General features: G+C 39.6%; 1 protein-coding gene across 4 annotated transcripts in view; it reads left to right on the top strand.

Annotated features, from left to right (window-relative positions):
• The window catches only part of SLC16A1 (solute carrier family 16 member 1), a 43,450-nt gene that overhangs the window by 3,492 nt on the left and 15,539 nt on the right, over positions 1-24,419 (top strand). The window contains exon 2 of one of the 4 annotated variants that reach the window (XM_077976845.1): positions 16,241-16,310. The gene's annotated coding sequence lies outside the window, so the exon portion shown is untranslated. 4 annotated transcript variants of the gene reach the window in all.

Genomic DNA, 24,419 nt, shown 5'->3' on the forward strand with positions numbered 1-24,419 from the left:
TTAAGTATGGAAAATTTCAAAACACAAAGAATTGAGCGACACGATTTATCTCTTTCCCTATCTGCTTTCCCCAGACCCTACTGGATTACTGTGAAGCAAATTCTACCAATGATTTCATTTGTTTTATTTCAATATAGATATCTGAAAGATAACTCTTGAGAAAATCATAACCACAGTGCCATTACCCTACCTTTAAAAATTAACATCACCAAATATCCAGTCAGTATTCAAATATTCCTCAGTTGTTTTTAAATAATTGGTTGGTTTGATTTGGGATCCAAACACGTTAACATATTACATTTGTTTGGGATGTCTCTTAAACTTTTTAATCTATAGGTTCCCTCATCTTAATTATTTTCCTCGTAATGTATTTTCCTTATAAGGTTGGTGCAAACGTCATTGTGGTTTTTGCCATTACTTTTAATGGTAATTTAAAAACCACAATGACGTTTGCACCAACCTAATATTTGTTGAAGGAACCAGGCCATTTTTCCTCTAGTTTCTCTCATCCTGGATGTTGATGAATATGTCCCTCAGGTATAGATTTAACATGTCCTAGTTTAATATATCCCTCTATCCTTTGCTGTAAATTGGTAGCTAGATTGAAGACTGAACAAATTTAGTTCAGGTTTGATTTCCGAGTGGGAGTGTTGGGGGAGAGGACAAGCATAATTCCTAGATATTGCTGTGTACTTCCTTCAAGAGGCATATATTTGGTTATCCCTCTTTCTACTACATCAATAGCCTATTTTCATTATTTCACTAGTGGTTTGCAAGTGGAATTAATTATGGCTTTAATTCTACCATTTATTTTTAATTTAACTAGAATACCTCTATAAAGAAAGGTACAATTTGAATAGGAAGGACAAGTTAAATTAAAGTTTATGTTTTAATACAATATGGTATGTTATTGACACTGTCTTTTTCTGGAAAGGTATTTAAATGTATCGAGGTATATCCTCTTAAAAGGCCACTATTTTAAGTTGTAAAAGTGTTTTTAGCATTTGATGTTAACATTTCAAATGGCTTTTAGTATTTAGAATATTTAAAATTTTTGTCCTTAAATTGATGGCGTTTCTTTTGGTCTTTCATGCTCTTTCTTGGAGGACTTTGCTGTTCCCACAGCTTTTAGGAAATACCTAGTAGAATCACTACTAAATCCAAACCTCTAGCTATAAAAGGATTCCAGATTGTAAGTTCCTCAAGGACGGGGATTGAACACTCTTATTGATGATCTGCTTTTCCAGTTGCTTCCTGGGCATTTCAAACTTAATATGTCACTTAAAGCTCATTATCTCTGCCTGTTCTCAAGTTTCCTTCATCTCCAAACCTAGTTTTTTTTCTTCTGATTCTACCATTCTTGAAGGTAGCCCGGCTTAAAACCTCTGAATCATCTTAATGTTTCTCCTAGTAGGCCCCCCTGCCCTACCACATGCAGTTTCTGCCAATCCCTTGTCCCTTTTGTTATTTCTTGTCCAACCCCCCACTTTTCATTTGTAATACTGCTACCTAGTTTATATGTTTTTCTCTTTGCAGGGAGGGAGTGTTACAGGAGATTTTTACAATGAATGGAAGGACTAGTTTAGGTGGCATGTTTGGTTCCTAGTGTCATCCTGAGAAGAGTATATAAGTTATAAATCTATAAATTATACTTTATAAATTTATAAAATCACTCTCTTGCCCAGGCTGGAGTACAGTGAAACCATCATGGTTCACTGCAGCCTCTAACTCCTGGGCTCAAGCAGAGCCACCTCAGCCTTTTGAGTAGCTAGGACTACAGGCATGGGCCATAATGCTCAGCTAATATATTTAAACTTTCTTTTAGTGATAGGGTCTCACTATGTTGCCCTGGCTGGTCTCAAACTCCTGGCCCCAAGCCATCCTCCTGCCTTGGCGTCCTAAAGTGCTGGGATTACAGGTGTGAGCTACCCCACCTGTCCAGCAATAACAATCTTCTGGGATCACAGTATGCACAATGATAGGAAGGGTTCACATCCACCACACCAGTGAGACGGCTGCATGGGCTGAACCATTGAAGGGTGTCACTGACCATTTCTCTTGCAGAGTAAGATCCAATTCTGTTGGTTATCTACATTATCATGTTGCTAATCACAACTTATGATATTGTTGAATCTGACTTAATTACAATGACTTAGCCTTTGTATAGGAGAATTTCCTCAAAATGTACTGATATTATAAGCTGTATATTTGATCATTGGTTGAAAAATATGTCCTCCCTCTGATTTTGCTCTTCCTATACAAACCTTTTGAAGATTATTGAATGAATGAAAATCTATACACTGCTCTGGTGTGTTAGACTATTTTGGAGAGTAACAGGGCCTTTATAATTTGTCTTTTTGAGTTTTGGGAACCAAAACTTATGTTTTTACTTTATTGACCTGCTCTTCTGTTCCCGTATGAGAGGTTTTTATCCTAGGGTCTGCATATTGATTCCCCAAGGTCTATTGAATTCGGGGGGTCTGTAAACTTGTTTGGGGGAAAAATATTACATCTTTTAATTAACCTCTAATTAAACTTGGAATTTCATTCAAATATGAATATAGGCAACAAACGCATGGTTGTATTAGCAGTACCTGTGACTTTGTCACCAACAGAAATCATGTACTTCATACCATAATGCAGCCGTTATAGCTATCTTGAAATTGTTTAAGCTTATCACTACCTCAAAATTACTGTGGTTATTAGACCCACTGCTGGATCTTATTTTATTTTTTAAAAGCACGTTGTTAATTCCAGTTAAAGTGTTTTGACAGTTCTATCTTTGCATTTTATTTTGTGCATTTAAAAACATTATTCTGGCTGAGCACGGTGGCTCACGCCTGTAATCCCAGCACTTTGGGAGGCTGAGGTCAGTGGATCACTTGAGCCCAGGAGTACAAAAGCAGACTGGGCAGCATGGCAAAACCCCTGTCTCTATTTGTTTAAGAAAAAAATAAAATTATATTAAAAAAAGAAAACATTCTGACAAGGGTTCCGTAGGAATCCCTCGCGCCAAAGAGTCTAAGGACCCCCTGCTCCTAACTTCTTTACTTCTGTTCCAAAGTTAGAATGAAGTTAGCCAGAACCTATGAAGCAACACAGCACACAGATGCTGATGTCACAGGATTTTACAGAATCATGATGCCATTCCTTGGTTATTGACTTTGTTTTATTTACTAATCATCATAAATTCTGACCTCACAATGAGAGGGAACAAAATATTTGTGTATATGCTAAGAGAGAATAAAATGATTTTCACAAATTAAGGCATAATAATTTTCCTTTGAGGCTGGGCGTGGTGGCTCACATCTGTAATCCCAGCACTTTTCGAGGCCAAGGCGGGTGGATCACCTGAGGTCGGGAGTTCGAGACCAGCTTGACCAACATGGAGAAACCCTGTCTCCACTAAAGATACAAAATTAGCCAGGCATGGTGATGCATGCCTGTAATCCCAGCTAGTCGGGAGGCTGAGGCAGGAGAATCTCTTGAACCTGAGAGGCGGAGGTTGCAGTGAGCCGAGATTGCGCCATTGCTCTCCAGCCTGGGCAGCAAGAACGAAACTCTGTCTCAAAATAATAATAATAATAATAATAATAATTTTCCTTTGTATTCGAGAAGTATTTGTTTATGTTTCCAAAGGAGTTCATCTTAAGTGCCATAAGTTAAATGGAACATTGGGTGCCTTCACAGACTTGGGGGATTTTCTTTTCCTGTTTTGGGTGTGTTCACAACCTCAAATGTACTTAAAATTGCTTCATACCTTGTCTTCAACAGGTCACTATTAGTGCAGGCCTTTATTTTGCTCAGTTGGAAAAAAGAGGTTGATGAACCTAAAGTTTGAAATACCTGCTCTGGAAATTAGAAATGCACATCCTTACTTCAGTCTATTGTGTTGTATGATGCTGTTGTTAGTGTTTACTCTTTTACCTAGAAAACTTGATGGAATAGAAGGAAGGATAGTGGTTTAAAAATTACCGTAGTTTCCAGGAAAATAAAACACTCATGGGCTGGGATTAGTGGCTCACGCCTGTAGTCCCAGCACTTTGGGAGTCTGAGGTAGACGGATCACAAGGTCAGGAAATCGAGACCATCCCGGCTAACACAGTGAAATCACGTCTCTATTACTAAAAATACAAAAATTTTACTACTAAAAATAGAAAAAATTAACCGGACATGGTGGTGGGCGCCTGTAGTCCCAGCTACTCGGGAGGCTGAGGCAGGAGAATGGCGTGAACCCAGAAGGCGGAGATCGCACCACTGCACTCCAGCCTGGGCAACAGGGCGAGACTCCGTCTCAAAAAAATAATAATAAAATAAAATAAAACACTCATTTGAAAATTGTATATTGGCCAGCGCAGTGGGGCACGCCCATAATCCCAGCACTTTGGGAGGCCCACGCAGACATATCACCCGAGGTAAGGAGTTTGAGACCAGCCTGGCCAACATGATGAAACCCTGTCTCTACAAAAATACAAAAATTAGCCAGGCATGATGGCGGGTGCCTGTAATACCAGCTACTTTGGAGGCTGAGGCAGGAGAACTACTTGAACCCAGGAGACGGTGGTTGCAGTGAGCCTAGATAGCGCCATTGCACTCCAGCCTGGGCGACTGAGCAAGACTCTGTCTCAAAAAAAAAAAAAAGAAAGAAAGAAAAAGAAAATTGTATATTGTAGTCTAGACTCCGTCTCAAAAAAAGAAATATATTGTATATTTCTAATAAAAGAACTGACAATTATCTTAATGGCAGCGTAGTTTAAGATGTATATTGTTAGCAATTAAAAAGACTATTTAATGGTGCTGTTTTGAGGTAATAATGCTGACTTTGATACATCTTTAATGTCTGCAAATATCTTTCCAAAAACCTTTGCAAGTAAACATTTGCGAATGGTACACTCTGGTTTCTCTTCAGATCACGTGAAGTTTTCTCTCTTTTTTTTCTTCTGAGATGGAGTTTCACTCTCATTGCCCAAGCTGGAGTACAATGGTGTGATGTTGGCTCACTTGCAACCTCCGCCTCCTGGGTTCAAGCAATTCTCTTGCCTTAGCCTCCCAAGTACCTGGGATTACAGGCACATGCCACCACGCCTGGCTAATTTTTTGTGTTTTTAGTAGAGATGGGGTTTCACCATGTTGGCCAGGCTGGTCTCGAACTCCTGACCTCAGGTAATCCGCCCACCTCAGCCTCCCAAAGTGCCGGGATTACAGGCGTGAGCCACCGCGCCCAGCAAATTTTTCTCCTTTTACTAAAGATTTCCGTGGAGAGAATGGTGAATAATGTTTCAGTGGCAAACAGTACTCAATTTTAATACTCTTTTGTGAGATTTTTCTGTTACTGATAAAGCAAACAAGAAAACAAAACAACTTAAATCTTTATTGGAGATAATGGGGGAAGTCAAAGATAGCATCATAACGAAGTTCAGACTTAAGGAATTTTTAAATAGTTATTGTTATAAATACATATTTAAAAGGTGGTTTAAAAATGTTTAGAATGAGAATAAAACTTTAAAATGAAATGTTATATTATTCTGTTGTCTCTAGTCCTCAAAGTTTTTTTTTTTTTTTTTGAGACAGAGTTTCACTCTTGTTGCCAGGCTGTAGTACAGTCACGTGATCTGGGCTCACTGCAACCTTCACCTCCCGGGTCCCGGTACAAGCGGTTCTCCTACCTCAGCCTCCTGATTAGCTGGGATTATAGGCACGCACCACCACACCCAGCTAATTTTTTTATTTTTAGTAGAGACAAGGTTTCACCATGTTGGCCAGGCTGGTCTCGAACTCCTGACCTGGTGATCTGCCCACCTTTGGCCTCCCAAAGTGCTAGGATTACAGGCGTGAGCCTATTTCTTAATGAATTATAATCCACTTATTCTCCCTATTTGGCATCTGATACTGGAAGTGAAGTAGATTGTAATAGAAATACCATCTATTATTAATATATTCAAATACTCATTTACATTCAAAGTAACGTAAATTATATAATCCTGACAACTCACTTATTTGTAACTTTAATCCAGCCAGTACATTTCTTCAAATTCTGGAACAGGATAGGTTATGTGTTAATAAATTTAAATGGCCCACTTAGATACCGATTTGTTGAATATATTTTGGGTTGCTGTAGAAAATAGAACACAAGGCCGGGCGCGGTGGCTCAAGCCTGTAATCCCAGCACTTTGGGAGGCCGAGGCGGGCGGATCACGAGGTCAGGAGATCGAGACCATCCTGGCTGACACGGTGAAACCCCGTCTCTACTAAAAAATACAAAAAACTAGCCGGGCGAGGTGGCGGGCGCCTGTAGTCCCAGCTACTGGGGAGGCAGGAGAATTGCGTGAACCCGGGAGGCGGAGCCTGCAGTGAGCTGAGATCCGGCCACCGCACTCCAGCCTGGGCAGCAGAGCGAGACTCCGTCTCAAAAAAAAAAAAAAAAAAAAATAGAACACATATCATTGTTTATTCCAGAATATAATTTAGAATTCTACAAAGCAAAACCTACTGTTGATGGAAATAGCCCCCAACTTTCTTTTCTCCATGACATCTCGTGTCATTTTATAAAATGTGAAATGGATCTGTATTTGGAAACTCCTGACCAACCAAGAAATAAATTAATATGTGAAAGGGACATAGGACTCTTAACTTAGGTAGTAGCCAGTTTTTCAGTCTGTGAGAAGGCGGCAAAAATGAAGCATAAAAAAGGCAAAATTGCTGGTATAATAATAGCTCAGAAAAGATTGGTAAGTTCTTTGTGCCAGAAGTTGTAGTCTATGATTCTTTAAAAAACAGAACAGCCAGGTGCGGTGGCTCACACCTGTAATCCCTGCACTTTGGGAGGCTGAGGTGGGTGGATCACCTGAGGTCAGGAGTTCAAGATCAGTCTGACAAACATGGAGAAACCCCTTTCTACTAAAAATACAAAAAATAGCTGGGTGTGGTGGTGCATGCTTGTAATCCCAGCTACTTGGGAGACTGAGGCAGGAGAATTGCTTGAGCCCAGGAGGCGCAGGTTGCAGTGAGCCGAGATCCTGCCACTGCACTACAGCCTGGGTGACAGAGGGAGACTCCCTCTCAAGAAAAACAAACAAAACAAAAAAAAACTTTTCTGCTTCTTTGACTGTAGAGGGCACTAGATCCAGAAAGCGTTACGTCACTGAAAGGTTTTTTTTTCTGGTTTCATATTTTTCTCTACTTCTCAAAAACTGGGAAAAGTAGATTACCTGAAGATCATCTAATGCTAATATTTGGTTGAGATACAAGGATTTTTTTTTTTTTTAGATGGAGTCTCTCTCTGTCCCCCAGGCTGGAGTGCAGTGGTGCGATATCGGCTCAAGTGCAACCTCCGCCTCCCGGGTTCACGCCATTCTTCTGTCTCACCCTCCCGTGTAGCTGGGACTACAGGTGCCCACCACCACGCCCTGCTAATTTTTTGTATTTTTTTTTTTTTAGTAGAGATGGGTATTCACCATGTTAGCCTGGATGGTTTTGATCTCCTGACCTCGAGATCCGCCCACCTCTACCTCCCAAAGTGCTGCGATTACAGGCATGAGCCACCGCACCCGGCCTGTGATAAGATAAAGGGATTTTTTTTTAAAGTAGAAAAATAACCTCTCCCCTTAATTCATGATCTAAAAGCACACAGCTAAAATTAGTAGGGAAATATTGTTTACAAAGAAAGAAATACACATACAACTTATGTAGAATTTTCAAGGTGCTACCTAAGGAGCATTGAATAACGTCATGGAATGAATTATCTCCATGTGGCAAGTTGTATTCAGAAAAATAGTAAGGATATTACCATACCCTCCTCTATGTCTAACTCTTACAGTGAGCCTTATCAGAATATCTCTTTGTTCCTTTCCATCTTATGAGACAAAATATAGCCTCAATCTCTACTAATAAATATGAGAAGCATTAATGATACAACAGGATCAAGGAGGCCGGGCACAGTGGCTCAGGCCTGTAATCCCAGCACTTTGGGAGGCTGAGGCAGGCAGATCACGAGGTCAGGGGATGGAGACCATCCTGGCCAACATGGTGAAACCCCATCTCTACTAAAAATACAAAAATTAGCTGGTGACAGAGGGAGACTCTGTCTCAAAAAAAATTTTTTAAGTATCAAGGAAAAGAAAAATTGTAAGAATACATTTAACAGTGACTGATGTAATAAAGAATTGGTTCTGCTAACTTCTCTTAAAGCTTTGCCATATCCACAGAAGATATTTTCTAATCTCTGAATATCCTCATCTGCCTCCTTACCCTGTGAGTACACTTATCCTTTAGCCCCAATATTAAAGAGAACTAAAGTAACTGGATTTCATGATTTTTGTTTTAATTATGCTATTTTTTTTGCACTGTATTAAAGACTTACAGTATTTTAGCTTCTCTGTTGGGTAACTTTGAGAATTATTAGCCCAGGTGCCAAATTGGTTGGGAAAATACTCTTGAAGTCAGGGATTTGCTGTGAAAAGTAAAAATGAATTTGCTACTACTTTTGAGCAGCTGTCCAACTTTTACCCAATAATCTTATGGTTCAGACCTAAATAACCCACAGGGCTGTTGATACTGGAGAGTTAGTCACTTTTTTTCATCTGATATCAATTCGTTTGTGAACTTTTAATACAGGAAAAACATAGATATTGTTTATTGTGTATCTTAAAATAAACCTTACTATCATTGACTTGTAATGAGAATATTGGCAAACTTCGTTTTTCTTTGTTTTTTGGTTTTTGTTTTTTGGTTTTTTTGTTTTTGAAACTGACTCTCACTCTATTGCCCAGGCTGGAGTGCAGTGGCATGATCTCAGCCTACTGCAACCTCTGCCTCCTGAGTTCAAGTGATTCTCTGGCCTTAGCCTCCCAAGTAGCTAAGATTATAGTCACCTGCCACCACGCCCAGCTAAATTTTTTGTAGTTTTAATAGAGACAGGGTTTCACCATGTTGGCCAGGCTGGTCTCGAACTCCAGACCTCAAGTGATCTGCCTGCCTTGGCCTCCCAAAGTGCTGGAATTATAGGCATGAGCCACCGTGCCCAGCTAACAGTAGGTAATGTTTTAAAGTATAATACATCCATAGACTAGAATACCATTCTTCAAAAACAGCATTGTGGAGCTAGACGCATCAAAAAATGTTTCCAGCCAGGCACAGTGGCTCATGCCTATAATCCCAGCACTTTGTGATGCTGAAGCAGGTGGCCTGAAGTCAGGAGTTTGAGACCACCGTGACCAACAGGGCGAAACCCTGTCCTTACTAAAAATACAAAAATTAGGCGGGCATGGTGGCAAGCACCTGTGATCCCAGCTATTTAGGAGGCTAAGGCAGGAGATTTGCTTGAACTCAGGAGGCAGAGGTTTCAGTGAGCCGAGATGGCGCTACTGCACTCCAGCCTGGGTGACAGAGTGAGACTCCCTGTCTCAAAAGGCCAGGTGCAGTGGCTCAGGCCTGTAATCCCAGCACTTTGGGAGGCCGAGATGGGCAGATCATTTGAGGTCAGGAGTTTGAGACCAGTGTAGCCGACACTGTGAAACCCATGTCTACTAAAAATACAAAAATTAGCCAGGTGTGGTAGTGCACAACTGTAATCCCAGCTACTCAGGGGTCTTAGGTAGGAGAATGACTTGAACCTGGGATGCAGGGATTGCAGTGAATCAAGACTGCACCACTTCACTCCAACCTCAGCGATAGAGCAAGACTTCATCAAAAAAAAAAAAAAAGTTTCTGATATTAATGGAAAATGTCTCTTAAGCAGCATATACATACATACATACATATTCCAAATTTATGTTTATTCATATGCATGACTATCATAAAAGGAAGTCAGAATTTACATCAAAATGTAAATAACTTTAAATGAGGATGGTAGAATGACAGGTAAATTTTATTTTCTATTCACACATTTTTTTTTTGTATAACACACACGTATAACTTGTCATCTTTTAAAACAACTACTTTGTGGGGCTTTGTTTTTCGTTTTTTGAGACAGAGTTTCACTCTGTTGCCTAGGCTGGGGTCCAGTGGCCATGATCTTGGCTCATGCAGTTTTCGCCTCCGGGGCTCAAGTGATCCTTTCACCTTAGCCTCCCATGTAGCTGGGACCACAAGTGTGTGCCACCACTGCTGTCTAATGTTTTGTATTTTTTGTAGAGACAGGGTTTCGCCATGTTGCCAAGGCTGGTCTTGAACTCCTGGACTCAAGTGATCCTCCCTCCTCTGCCTCCCAAAGTGCTGGGATTACAGTTGTGAGCCACCATACCTGGCCATATTTTCTTCTACTATCAAGTAATACATGTTCATCGGAACAAGTCAGTCAACATAGTTGTATGGAAAGAGCATATTATCTCCCCTTCTCAACCTTCAGCAATGTGACATTTTAAGTATGCTCATTAGAACATATTTACTTAATTAATTTGTTTACCTATTTACTTTCTTCCCCAGAATCTAAGCTCCATGAGGGCAGGGCTTATGTCTGTCTCTTTTTCTCTTTCACTGCCTTTACTCCAGGCACTCAGATTTGTTGAATGAATGGCCAAAATGTTTGGTGTATATGTGTATATCCTGATACACTTTTTAAAATGATGATACAGTTGTACGATGTGTAATTTTTTTTTTTTTTTTTTTTGAGATGGAGTCTCGCTCTGTCGCCCAGACTGGAGTGCAGTGGCGTGATCTCAGCTCACTGCAAGCTCTGCCTTCCGGGTTTACGCCATTCTCCTGCCTCAGCCTCCTGAGTAGCTGGGACTACAGGCGCCCGCCACCTCGCCCGGCTAGTTTTTTGTATTTTTTTAGTAGAGATGGGGTTTCACTATGTTAGCCAGGATGGTCTCGATCTCCTGACCTCGTGATCCGCCCGTCTCGGCCTCCCAAAGTGCTGGGATTACAGGCGTGACCCACTGCGCCCGGCCAATATGATGTGTAATTTTTTAAATCTTAGTTTGCAATCTTTTTTTCTTTTTTTTTGAGATGGAGTCTCACACCGTCGTCCAGGCTAGAGTGCAGTGGTGCGATCTTGGCTGACTGCAACCTCCAACTCCTGGGTTCAAGTGATTCTCCTGCCTCAGCCTCCTGAGAAGCTGCGACTACAAGCGCCCACCACCATGCCCAGCTAATTTTTATATTTTTAGTAGAGACAAGGTTTCACCATATTGGCCAGGCTGGTCTCGAACTCCTGACTTCAGGTGATCCACCTGCCTGGTCTCGAACTCCTGACCTCAGGTGATCCACCCGCCTCAACCTCCCAAAGTGCTGGGATTACAGGCATGAGCCACTGCGCCCAGTCAGTTTGCAATTTTAATTGCAAAAACAATACGATGAAGTTTGATAATTTAGGACATTGGTATTTGATCTTCTTTAGCTGTTATCACCCTAAAATGTTGCCTTTCTACAAATCTTTCTTTGTTAGCCAACAAAGTATACCCCATTCTTCTTCACCGCTCACTGCAGCCTTCGCCTTCCGGGTTCAAGAGGTTCTCCTGAGTAGCTGGGACTCCAGGCACGCGCCACCATGCCCGGCTAATCTGTAGTGTTTTTAGTAGACACTGGAAAATTCCTGTTTTCAGTTTAAAACGAATGGGTCACTATCTTTTGAAAAAAGTTGTACTGATGTGAGTACTTATCCCAAAAGTAAGTGATCCATTTTATACCCCCCACCTTTATTATAGAATAGCCTCATTCTCCCTAAATAAAATCATGCTTATTTGGTTGAACAAATGATGTAAGTCATTTTCTTACAAGGAGAATTAAGAGTGTTTGCTACCAGATTCAGATTATTTAAACATAACGTTGGCTGAGATTGACAAAAGAAGATTAAAATAAGTAAATATACACACACAATTGTGTGCATATTGCATATATCACGCCTGTGTATATATATGTTCATTACCTTTAAGTTTGCATGTTAGTTTGCCCATTTACAAATATGTTCAGCTTCATCAGTTCTCTATACTACTTTAATCCTCCTCATATCTAAAACAAGTACTGTACGAGAGGATTAGGATTGGGGTCACAATAGTAGCATCTTAGGGTATTGTAGAGTATTAAAGTCAAGTCAAATTAATTGGAATTATATATCAACATATGCCCAGTAAAATGGAAATACAAGTGAAGATTGATTCTTATTCAGGCATATTGTATCTTAATGAAATTTAGTTGAAGTTGCAAATAGAAAGCCAACATTTTCCATTTATTTATTTTTCATTGAAATAGGTTGACTGGCTTTGTTCATGATATAGCAAAAGTAGCTCTTAATGCTGGTTAGCTGAAACATTGATTGCCAGGAAGCTGTCTAGGAAAACTTAAACCCATTTCACCTAACAAGCCAGAGATATTTATAATACATATTATTTGGTAGTTAAATCCCATTCTCTGGAAATTTCTTGAGGCTGGTTCTTTATGTCCACATGCCTTCATGTTACTTCAACTTTGTTTATGCCTTTTCAAAAAATTTCAGCATTGAAGCTTTGCTCAGCTGACTCTAGTTGGACTAATATTTAGCAAAGATTCTTCACCAAAAGTCATTTACAAGGTAGAAAAGTATCATACTGGCCTGACAAGGTGGCTAACACCTGTAATTACCAGCATTTTGTAATCCCAGCCTGTAATCCCAGCTACTTGGGGGACTGAGGCAGGAGAATTGCTGGAACCCAGAAGGTGGAGGTTGCAGTGAGGCAAGATCACGCCATTGCAATCTAGCCTGGGCAACCTGAGCGAAACTCCATCTCAAAAAAAAAAAGGGGGTCATACTTGAACTGCAGTGAACGGAGAGAGGTGTCAGAAAGTCTGGAAATTAAGGGATATTATTTATGCTGGAGAAACCCTCCTCTCAACCTCCTTCTGTCTTACTTTAGGTGGTGAAAGGGCCCTGAGATCTTACAAACACTCTCCATTTCATCACATCACAAATTTAGCACATGCTATATTTACTTGAAACAAAACAGGGCTTTTGTAGATCACAGTAGAGATGAGGACACTTACAAATGTTAGCTTTCATATGTTTTATGGTCCTGTAGGCTCCTGACAAGTGTGCATTGTAAGCTTTCTTGTTAGGAAAAACTTTGGACAAATTTCTTGTTTGGAGAATGCTCTCCAAGAATACGTGTGGTATTTAGGACTACAAGAAAATGTGGGCCGGTCTCAGTGGCTCACGCCTGTAATCCCAGCACTTTGGGAGGCCAAGAGAGGTGGATCACCTGAGGTCAAGAGTTTGAGACCGGCCTGACCAACGTGGAGAAACCCCGTCTCTAATAAAAATACAAAATAAGCCGGGTGTGGTGGCGCATGCCTGTAATCCCAGCGACTCGGGAGGCTGAGGCAGGAGAATTGCTTGAACCCGGGAGGCAGAGGTTGTGGTGAGCTGAGATCGGACCATTGCACTCCAGCCTGGGTAATAAGAGCAAAACTCTGTCTCAAAAAAAAAAAAGAAAAGAAAAGAAAATGGGAAGAGGTCTATAGGAGATAAACTTGATAAGCCAAAGAACTCTTTTTTTATACTACATCATTATTTATTCAACTTTTATTTTAGATTCTGGGGTATAAGTGCAGATTTTTTACAAAGGTATGCCATAATGGTAAGGTTTGGAGTACAACTGAACCCATCACCCAGGAAGTAAGCATAGAACCCAATAGGTTGTTTTTCAACCCTTTGCCCCTCTTCTCTTCTCCCCCATCTTGTATTTCCCAGTAACTGTTGTTCCCATCTTTATGTCCATGTGTACCCAATGTTTAGCTCACACTTATAAGTGAGAAAAGTATTTGGTTTATTGTGTTAGTTTGCTTAGGATAATGGCCACCATCTTCATCCATGTTGTTGCAAAGGACATGATTTTGTCCAAAGAACTCGTAAAAGAAAGTGAATTATTATTTCGTTCTATAATAGAATTATTGCATGTTCTTTTTTAACTGACTAAAAATAGTAAATTTGACATCCTTGATCAAAATTATTTTAATAAATGAGATGTATGTACGTAATTTTTATCAAAGTATAAAATATATATTATTTAAATAGAGCCTAAATGATGTACAGTGAAAAATAGTGTATTCTGCACCATCTCTGACCATCCTTTCCAGTATACACATAGATCAGCTTTTTTCTGTAATTAATACATCCCTGTTATACATCAGAATTTACTGAAAAAAACATGGTGCTGAAGAAAGCATTGTCTAACCTGATTCTGATTCAGTTGAATGCACCAAGATGATATGCAGTCTGAATAAACCATTAGGTATCAATTTAGTCACTTTTGCGATCAAATTGAATTAATGATTTTAAAAAACAGCCATTCTCAAAGTGTGGTTTTTTTTGGACCCTTCAAGGACCTCAAGACTCTCTCAAGATTGCAGTCTTTAGATTTCACTTATAACTAATCATCATGAAACTATCAGCCAGGCAGTGACCCACGCCTGTAGTCCTAGCACTTTGGGAGGCTGAGACCAGCGGATCACTTGAACCCAGCCCAGGAGTTCAAGACCAGCCTGAGAAACATGGCAAAACTTCATCTCTACTAAAAAAATACAAAAATTAGCCAGGCCTGGTGTTTCGTGCCTGTAATATCAGCTACTCATGAGGCTGAGGTGGGAGGATCACTTGAGCCCAGGAGCTACAGTGAGCCACTGCAGCACTGCACTCCAGCCTGGGTGACAGAACGAGACACTGTCTTTAAAAAAAAAAAAATAAATAAATCACTCATCAAATTTTGGTGTAGTATCAAAGAGGAATATCCTCAATTATCTGAAAATGCTATTAAAATACTCCCTTTTCCAAATACATTTCTGCTTAAGGTTGCCTTGGAACAAAAACTTTCCAGATTTGTTGTCTTTTTGGGCCGGGGGATGGGCAGGGGTGGGGAGTGGAGGGAGTATGAAGCTGAGTTTTTATTTAGAATGATGAAAGAAATAATACATAACTTATTTTAAAAAGCTGACAAATGCAGGGCACGGTGGCTAACGCCTGTAATCCCAACACTTTGGGAGGCTGAGGCGGGTGGATCACCTGAGGTCAGGAGTTCAAGACCAGCCTGGCCAACATGGTGAAACCCCTTCTCTACTAATAATACAAAAATTAGCCCAGCATGGTAGCACACCCTTGTAATCCCAGCTACTCAGGAGGCTGAAGCAGGAGAATCACTTGAACCCAGGAGGCAGAGGTTGCAGTGAGCCGAGATCACGCCATTGCACTCCAGCCTGGGCGACAAGAGCAGAACTCTGTCTCAAAAAACAAAAAAAGAAACAAAAAAGAACTGACAGATAACAATGAACAACAGAAAGCGAACTCAGAAAAAAATAAGATAAATTTATGAATCTCTGTACATATGTCTAATATTTTTCTCCCGTGATCTTGGGCTGCATACTGTCATTGTCTTTTTTGAACTGCCTCCTGGAAATATGTTTGACATACAAAAAGCTATAGATATTTAATATATACAACTTGATGTATTTGGACATAAGTGTACAACTGTGAAACCATCACCATCAGTACCATAAATTTAATCACTTCCCAAAATTTCCTTCTGCTGCATTTGTTCTTGTTGGTGGTTTGTTTTGCTTTTTCCTGTTGTGTAAAGAGGACTTAACATAGGTCTACACTTTTAGCAAATTTTTAAGAATTCAATACAGTATTGTTAATTAATCATAGGCCCTATGTTATACAGTGTATCTCCAGAACAAACTTTTGTTGTATTAGGGAAATTCTGTACCTTCTAATCAATACCTTCCCATTTCCCCTTCCTCCCAGGCCCTGGCAATCACCATTTTACTCTCTGCTTCTATGACTATTTTAGACTCCACATATAAGTGAGATCATTCAAAGTTTGTCTTTCTGGGTCTGGCTTATTACACTTAACAAATGTCCTCCAGGTCCATCTATGCTGTCGCAAGTAGCAGGATTTTTTTTTTTTTTTTTTTTTTTTTTTTGGAGACAAGAGTTTCCCTCTTGTCCCCCAGGCTGGAGTGCAATGACACGATCTCCACTCACTACAACCTCTGCCTCCCAGGTTCAAGCAATTCTCCTGCCTCAGCCTCCTAAGTAGCTGGGATTACAGGTGTGTGCCACCATAACTGGCTAATTTTTGTTATTTTTAGTAGAAACAGGGTTTCAGCATGTTGGGCAGACTGACCTCAGGTGATCCACCTGCCTTGGCCTCCCAAAGTGCTGGGATTACAGGCGTGAACCACCATGGCCGGCCAGATTTCTTTCTCTCTTAAGGCCAATAATACTCCATCATATGTATTTTCCACATTTTCTTAATCTGTTCCTCCTTAGATGGACATTTATGTTGCTTCCGTGTCTTGGCTATTGTGAAAAATGCTGCAAAGAACATGGGAGTGTGCAGGTAATCTCTTTGAGATCCAGATTTCAGTTCCTTTGGATACATACCCAAAGTATGACTGCTAGATCAAATGGTAATTGTATTTTTAATTTTTTGAAGAATCTTCATATTGTTTTCCATAACAACTACACCAGTTTATATTCCCTCCAACAGTGTACACGGGTTTCCTTTTCCCCACATCCTTACCTACTCTTGTTCTTTGGAGATCTGCTGTCTTAAAAAAGAAGTATGTTGGCCGGGCACGGTGGCTCACACCTGTAATCCCAGCACTTTGGGAGGCCGAGGCGGGTGGATCACGAGGTCAGGAGTTCGAGACCAGCCTGGCAACATGGTAAAAACCTGTCTCTACTAAAAGTTTTTTTAAAAAAAACTGGGCATGGTGGCGTGTGCCTGTAATCCCAGCTACTGAGGACACTGAGGCAGTTTGAACCTGGGAGGCGGAGGTTGCAGTGAACCAAGATCACGCCATTGCACTCCAGCCTGGGCAACAGGGTGAGACTCCATCTCAAAAAAAAAAAAAAAAAGAGAGAAATGCTTTCTATTTATTGGTAGAGTGGTCTACGTAAATAATTTAAAACTGGAAATTATTAACTAAAATATTGTTTTTTTAAGGGATTATAAATATGAATTAAAAGCAAGATCTAAAATCAATTATCATAAACAGAATTCTGAAAGATAGGCCTAAAATCCTTCTTTAAGCATTCTAGTTGGCAAGTTGTTAATTTCTCTTATAAGAATAATATATTTAACTTCTTGTAATGTGGATAGGATTTTCCCAGAATGATAGGGTAGGTAAAGAGAGTTGGAAGTTTGCAGAGCCAGGTTTACATTTTTAAAGATTCTTTATATGCAGTTTGATCAAAATTATGCATTTCATAATTGCTGAGTGTTTGGCTAGCCAGATCCAGTAGTTATATTCCTTCTTTGACTAGCACTTTCTGCTTGATTTTTTTCATCGTTTTGGTTTCCTCAATGTATTCGGTTTCCAAGTGGAAAAGAAATGAAAGTGAGGTTTCCTAGGCTTTGAATCTTGGAAGTTAACTTGGGACAGGTGGTTCTGTAAACCATGAAGCTGGATTAGGGCTACAGAGAGCAACAGGTTATCTACTTTAGCAGCAATAGCTTCAGGAAATCAGCCTTTCTGGATTTGAATGTTTCCATGTGAATTTGAAACCTAAAACTAGTTTATACTTAGTAACACATTATTTTAAGGTTATTGGTTTTGGATACTTTCTGCTTGTTTTAAATTCACAAACTGGTCATTGTCATTTTAGGAAAAGACAGTGGCTTTAAGTGTTGATGAGGAAAGTGTACATAACATCATAAATACTATTTTCAAGGCTTTTGAAGCTCTTCTCTTTGGGAGTGGGGCAAGGACATGGCAGGTATGGAGCACAACTTCGGCTTTCCAGATTAATTTACTAGCACAATTTATAAGAGTTTTGAGAAAAAAAAATCAGAAAATCTAGAAGGTGATTCTTATCACCGTCATTGCCAAGAAAAGTTAGGGTTATTGTTTTCTATCATCCTTTACAAGATGAATTGATGAATTTTTCTCATTACCCTATCACTTTGTTTTTTAGTCTCCCCATCACTCTTGGGCAATAATAGCTAAGCTGATAGGAAAGCTACTGTGCACATTGTAAGGATTAAAATCTTAAACTTTAGTCCCTTTTAGCCTCTGGGCTTTAGCATACAAAGAATGCATGTGCTCTGTTTTCTCAAGGGAACTCTGAGTACTCTGCAAGGGGGCCTGCTCTCATAATTTACTTTTTGAATGAGCCCTTCTGTTTATAGCTGAGATTTGCCAGTTTAAAAGGAAATAATATGCTTAGATAATATTAACTGACTTTTTGTTTTTTCAGTTATGTACCATCAGAATTTTTAAGTTAACAGGGATAGCCATTTGTCAGGTGGTGGCAGAATTGTGTTGAATCTGCGTCTGGTTTTTTGAAGTGTTCTGTTTTTCATAATGATTTTGCATACTCTTATTTCTTATACTTTCTTATTTCCTTTTAAATTTTTTTAAAGCTTCTTGAAGCTTTCAATCTAATTTTGGCACTATGGAATAAGGTATTAACTTGATGAGGCAAGCTTTAGTGACTAAAAATTGTAACTGCCTTAATTGGGACAAATCATAGCTGGCAGCTAAACTCAAGGTTTAATCACGTCCAGCACGTATTCGCTGTTCCAGTCAGAGCTTGATGTGTTAAACAGCCCTGCTGTCTGTGTGTGGGTGTTCTATGTGTGTAAATATTCTGAGATGAATTAATCTTTTTAGTAGTTCTTTGAAAATTTTCAAGTGTTCTCTTTTTTCATACTTAGAAGAAGAAAAAACTCATAAAATCAACGCCTGCAGCTGTTTTATTTAACATCATTTTAGAATTTAGGCTGTTTCTGTTAGCAGAGCTGACCTGTTAAATAGCTTTTATTCATATTCATTCCAGTAGAAATTTTAGGAAACCTTAACTTGTAAATATTTTTATCTCACCCAAATCCTAGGTAGATGAAATGCCCTAGGACAAAGACCTTCAGTTTTTAAACTGGGTTATATTTTTGAGGGAATTATTCTGCACATCATCAGGTTGAGAGATAATCTTAGCTAAAAATTACCTCTTGAGAATGGATGCCTGATCTCTACTTTTTCTTTTCCAACTTGAATTATCCAAAAGCCTTTTACCCCCACTACAAAAGAGAAGTATCTCTTACTCATCCCATTTCTTATGGTGGTTCACTGTCCCAGGCAATAAAAATCTCAAAGGAAGGGAAAATTCCAGAATGCATAGTCCTAGAGAGAGTCCCATGATAGAAATCCAGAAAGGGGTTAGGTCAGAAATACTGGAGAATATTGAAAAATTATTTCATCTGCACAACAAACTCCTGCCTTCTCTCTTTTTTTTTTTTTTTTTTTTTTTTTTTTTTGAGACAGAGGCTTGCTCTGTTGCCCAGACTGAGCAACCTCTGTCTCCCAGGTCAAGCAATTCTCCTGCCTCAGCCTCCCAAGTAGCTGGGATTATACAGGTACCCACCACCATGCCCTGCTAGTTTTTGTATTTTATTAGAGATGGGGTTTCACTGTTTTGACCAGGCTGGTCTCGAACTCCTGACCTCAAGTGATCCACCTGCCTCGGCCTCCCGAAGTGTTGGGATTATAGGCATGAGCAACTGCCCCTGGCCGCCTTCTCTGTTTTCTAAGTTAGGATTATTATTAGAAAAATGAGATAGTTATCACAGAGATGTGTATCAACACATTTATTTCGATTAAAATGAAGTTTGCTTTTGTTTAATAGAAATCTCTTACTTGATTGGTTTGAAAATGAGGACTGGCCAGCTATTTCCCATAAGTTACATCACCTTAATCTTTAGTGCCAAACACAGCTAAAGTACAGAAGAAACCATCCAGAATGAAGTTCAGAAAAACAAAGGAATGAATGATAATATGACAACATAGAAGGGAGAGTAAGAGAGTAGATAGCATGGGAAGGTCCAACCCATATCCAATTGGAGTCTCAGAAAAGTGAAAAGAGAATGGGGGAGAAGCAATATTTGAAGACATAGTAGGTGAGAATTTTTCAAAATTGTCAAGAAGACTGTTTTGTCAGTATGAATATTTGTTAGCTGTGTCATCTGTATTTTCTAAATAGTTGTCTTCTAAGATCTTTCTCTTTATCTTGCTTCCTCAAACTGAGGATTTATGTTGTTCCTCAAGTCTATAATATCCTTAGTCATTAATCCTTACTCATTTACCGAGACAGTTGCCTCTTCTCCACTCTTTATTCTCTTTTTCCAAAGTCCCATTAGATAAATGTCAGCTCCTCCTATTCTAAAACCTTTCTTTCATAGCTTCAGAATGAAACTCTCGCCTGAATTCTGACTAATCTCTTCAAACCTATTCTTAAGGTTTACTGACTCTGTATATAGCTATGTCCAGTCTTCTAGTTAACTTGTTATTAATTTCATTGACTTGACTTTCTTTTTTTTTTTTTTTTTTGAGACGGAGTCTTGCTCTGTCACGGCTGGAGTGCAGTGGTACAATCTCAGCTCACTGCAACCTCTGCCTCCCAGGTTCAAGCGACTCTCCTGCCTCAGCCTCCCAAGTAGCTGGAATTATAGGCACGTGCCACCAAGCCTGGCAAATTTTTGTATTTTTAGTAGAGATGGGGTTTCACCATTTTGGCCAGGCTGGTCTCAAACTCCTGACCTCAGGTGATCCACCCTCCTCGGCCTCCCAAAGTGCTGGGATTACAGGCAAGAGCCACCATGCCCAGCCAACTTTACTTTCCATTTCTTGTTCTATTTCAAATCAATTAATCTTCTTCAATGGATCTTTTTTAGAGAAAGACACAATTTTCTCTAATGTTTTAAATGCCTTGTTTTATGTCTTTAGTCATTTAAATATTCATATTTCTATGACTGTAGTTCCTGAGTGTCTAATCCGACTGTGTTGAATTGACATTGCATTTACTCACAGTTAATTGGTTCTTGATGTGCTCACAATTGTGAGCTTATATTTAGCAGGCCTTTGTTTGTGGGAAATCTTTGCTAGCAAAATCAAATATAATGTATCTCTGGAAGAAAAACAAAGATTTTCTACAGATAATCTCCTGCCAAGCATGAGCTCACACTGGCCTGAGTTGTGAATTCTCAGAAGAGTCTTCTGCACTCCTCTTGTCTCCTTTTGTTTATTCTCGTCTTTGTCTTCTTCCTCTTTCTTTTAACCATCCAGATAACCAAGACAAAGAAGTTCGCCTGCCCTCTCCTTTTGCTTCTGTATTGTCTCCCTGTGCCACAGAACAAATTTTATTCCCCTTGTCACTGTCCTTGAACTTTTTTATTTTTCGGTTTTGATGAGCTTTATTGAGGTATAATTGACATAATAAAATTTACTAACTTGAATGTATACTTTGATGAGTAACTGTCACCATCATGATAATAAAGTATTTCCATTACCCTAAAAGTTATCCCCAAACCGCTTTGCAGTCTCCTCCCCCCAACCCCTGGTGGCCACTGATCTGTTTTCTATCCCTTATCTAAAATGCTTGGGATGAGATGTTTTGGATTTCAGATTTTTTCAGATTTTGGAATATTTGCAGTTACTTAAGCAGTTGAACATCCCTAATCCAAAAATCCAAAATTCAAAATTTTCCAATGAGCATTTTCTTTGAGCATCATGCTGGTGTTCAGAAAGTTTCAGATTTTGGTTTCATATTTTCAGATTACAGATGCCCAACCTGTGCTAGAATTTTGCCTTTTCTAGAATTTAATATAAATGTGACCATATAGAATACAATCTTCTGTCTAGCTTTTTTTGCTACTTAACAGAATGCTTTTACAATTCATCCATGTTATTGCATGCATCAGTAGTTCCTTTTTATTGCTGAGTAGTATTCTATTATATAGCTATGCCATTTTTTATCCATTCATGTGTTGATGGACACTGGGTTGTTTTCAGTTTTTGGCTATTATGCATCAAGCTGCTAGAGAATTTTCATATAAATCCTGGGTAATACCTGTAGCTGTAATGGCTGGCTCATATGTTAAATGTATCTATAACTTTATAAGGAACTGCCAAAATGTGTTCCAAGGGACTGTAACATCAGCAATGAGAGTTCCATTGGCTTCATATCCCCACAAAGTCGTGGAATTATCTATCTTATTTTTGTGATTTTAATTTGCATTTTTAAATAACCAACGATGTTCAGCAGCTTTACATGTGCTTGTTTATCATTCATGTATCTTTGGTGAAGCATCTGTTCAGATCTTTTGCTTTTTTTTAAGTTGGATGATTTGCCTTTTTGCTATCGTTGTGCAAGTTTTTTATGTTTTGGGTATGTCTTTTGTTGGGTATATTGTTTTGTATATATTTTGAATTCTAATTTTTAGACTTTTTTTTTTGAGACACAGTCTTGTTCTGTCGGCCATGCTGGAGTGCAGTGGCATCATCTCGGCTCACTGCAACCTCCACCTCCCAGGTTCAAGTGAGCAATTCTGTTGCCTCAGCCTCCCTAGTAGCTGAGACTACAGGCACGCACCACCACACCAAGCTAATTTTTGTATTTTTAATAGAAACGGAGTTTCACCATGTTGGCAAGGTTGATCTCAAACTCCTGACCTCGTGATCCGCCCGCCTCAGCCTCTCAAAGTGTTGGGATTACAGGCATGAGCCGCTGCACCTGGCCAACTTTTTTTTATAGTTGTTTCTTTATGTTCCTTCAGAAATCTTTGCCCGATTTAAATATTGATTATTTCAGTCCAAGAGGATAGGTTATCTATTTTAATTTCTCAGTATTATAATTTTTGGTGTACATATCTTATACATCTTTTGTGAGAATTATTTCTATATAGTTTACCATTTACAATAGCATTTAAAAATTTTTTCAAATTTGGATTGTTCATTGCTGGTATATAGAAATACAACTGGTTTCTGTTTATTGATGTTGTATTCTGAGACCTAGTCAAATTCACTTATTTGATGTTCTAAGGAACATCTCTTTAGAAAACTCTAAAGAAAAGGGTTTTCTTTATACACATCTGTCATCTGAATAAAAACAACTTTATTATTATTTATTTTTTAGAGACAAAGCTGTTTTTGTTTTGTTTTGTTTGAGACAGAGTCTCCCCCTGTCGCCCAGGCTGGAGTGCAATGGCGTGATCTCAGCTCACTGCAACCTCTGTCTGCTGAGTTCAAGTGATTCTCCTGCCTTAGCCTGCCGAGTAGCTGGCACATACCACCATGCCCGGCTAATTTTTTGTATCTTCAGTAGAGACGGGGTTTCACCATGTTGGCCGGGCTGGTTTTGGACTCCTTACCTCGTGATCCGCCCGCCTCAGCCTCCCAAAGTGCTGGGATTACAGGTGTGAGCCACCACGCTGGGCGAAAACAAGGTCTTGCTCTGGAGTGCAACAGCATGATCATAGATCACTGTAACCTCAAACTCCTGGGCTCAAGTGATCCTCCCACCTCAGCTTCCCAAGTAGCTAGGACTACGTATGTGCACCACCACACCCAATTTTTAAACAATTTATGTAGAGGTAGGGTCTCGGTATGTTGTCCAAGCTGTTCTTGAATTTTTGGCAAACAATTCTTCCACATTGGTCTTCCCAAAGTGTTGAGATAAGTGTGAGCCACTGCACCTGGCCTATTTTATTTCTTTTCCTTTCTTTATGCCTTTTGTTTCTTTTTCTTGCCTGCATGCACTGGCTAGAACCTATAGTAGAAATGGGGTTTCACCATATTGGTAAGGTTGGTCTCGCACTCCTGATCTCAGGTGATCCACCCACCTCTGCCTCCCAAAGTGCTGGGATTACAGGCGTAAGCCACTGCGCCTGGCCTAAAGCTACCATCTTTTGACATCATATATATATTTCTGATTTTAACTGTATTGGCTAGCTGTTGTTTAGGAATTTCTTGTCATATAATGGAGAAAAATACCTTGAATCAAAGCTATTAGATAAAAGGAAACTTGTCTGAGATAGTTCTCCAGCCTGTTAAGTGAAAATTTTGGGTGTTTAGAATTATCTTATTTTTTTGTAAATTGCTACATATCCAGTGAGTCAGGCACCCACTCCTAGTACGTTAAGTCAGCCATAAATAAGAGAATGTGAAAAGAAAGTATGGAAAAATATGTTTTGGAAAAGGTAAAAAGCTTACAAAGGCTATATTAAAACCTATAGTGTCGGGGCTGGGCATGGTGGCTCACGGCTGTAATCCCAGCATTTTGGGAGGCCGAGGTGGGTGGATCACCTGGGGTCAGGAGTTCGAGACCAGCCTGGCCAACATGGCCAAACCCCGTCTCTACTAAAAATACAAAAATTAGCCAGAGGTGATGGCGTGTGCCTGTATTCCCAGCTACTTGGGAGGTTGAGGCAGGAGAACTGCCTGGGAGGCGGAGAGGTTGTAGTGAGCCAAGATCTCGCCATTGTACTCCAGCCTGGGCGACAGAGTGAGACTCTGTCTCAAAAAAACAAAACAAAACACACCTAAAGTGTTTGTAGGTTATATGTTATGTGAATTTTGCAAGCAGGCAAGTCAAATTGGGCATTTGGTTATCTATAATAATTTAAGGAATTATGATGTTAACTGATTTATTGAAAAGGGTTTATTTCAATTAT

This window comes from Macaca mulatta, chromosome 1 (assembly GCF_049350105.2).
Source record: "Macaca mulatta isolate MMU2019108-1 chromosome 1, T2T-MMU8v2.0, whole genome shotgun sequence".
In the NCBI taxonomy this organism is placed as follows: domain Eukaryota; kingdom Metazoa; phylum Chordata; class Mammalia; order Primates; family Cercopithecidae; genus Macaca; species Macaca mulatta.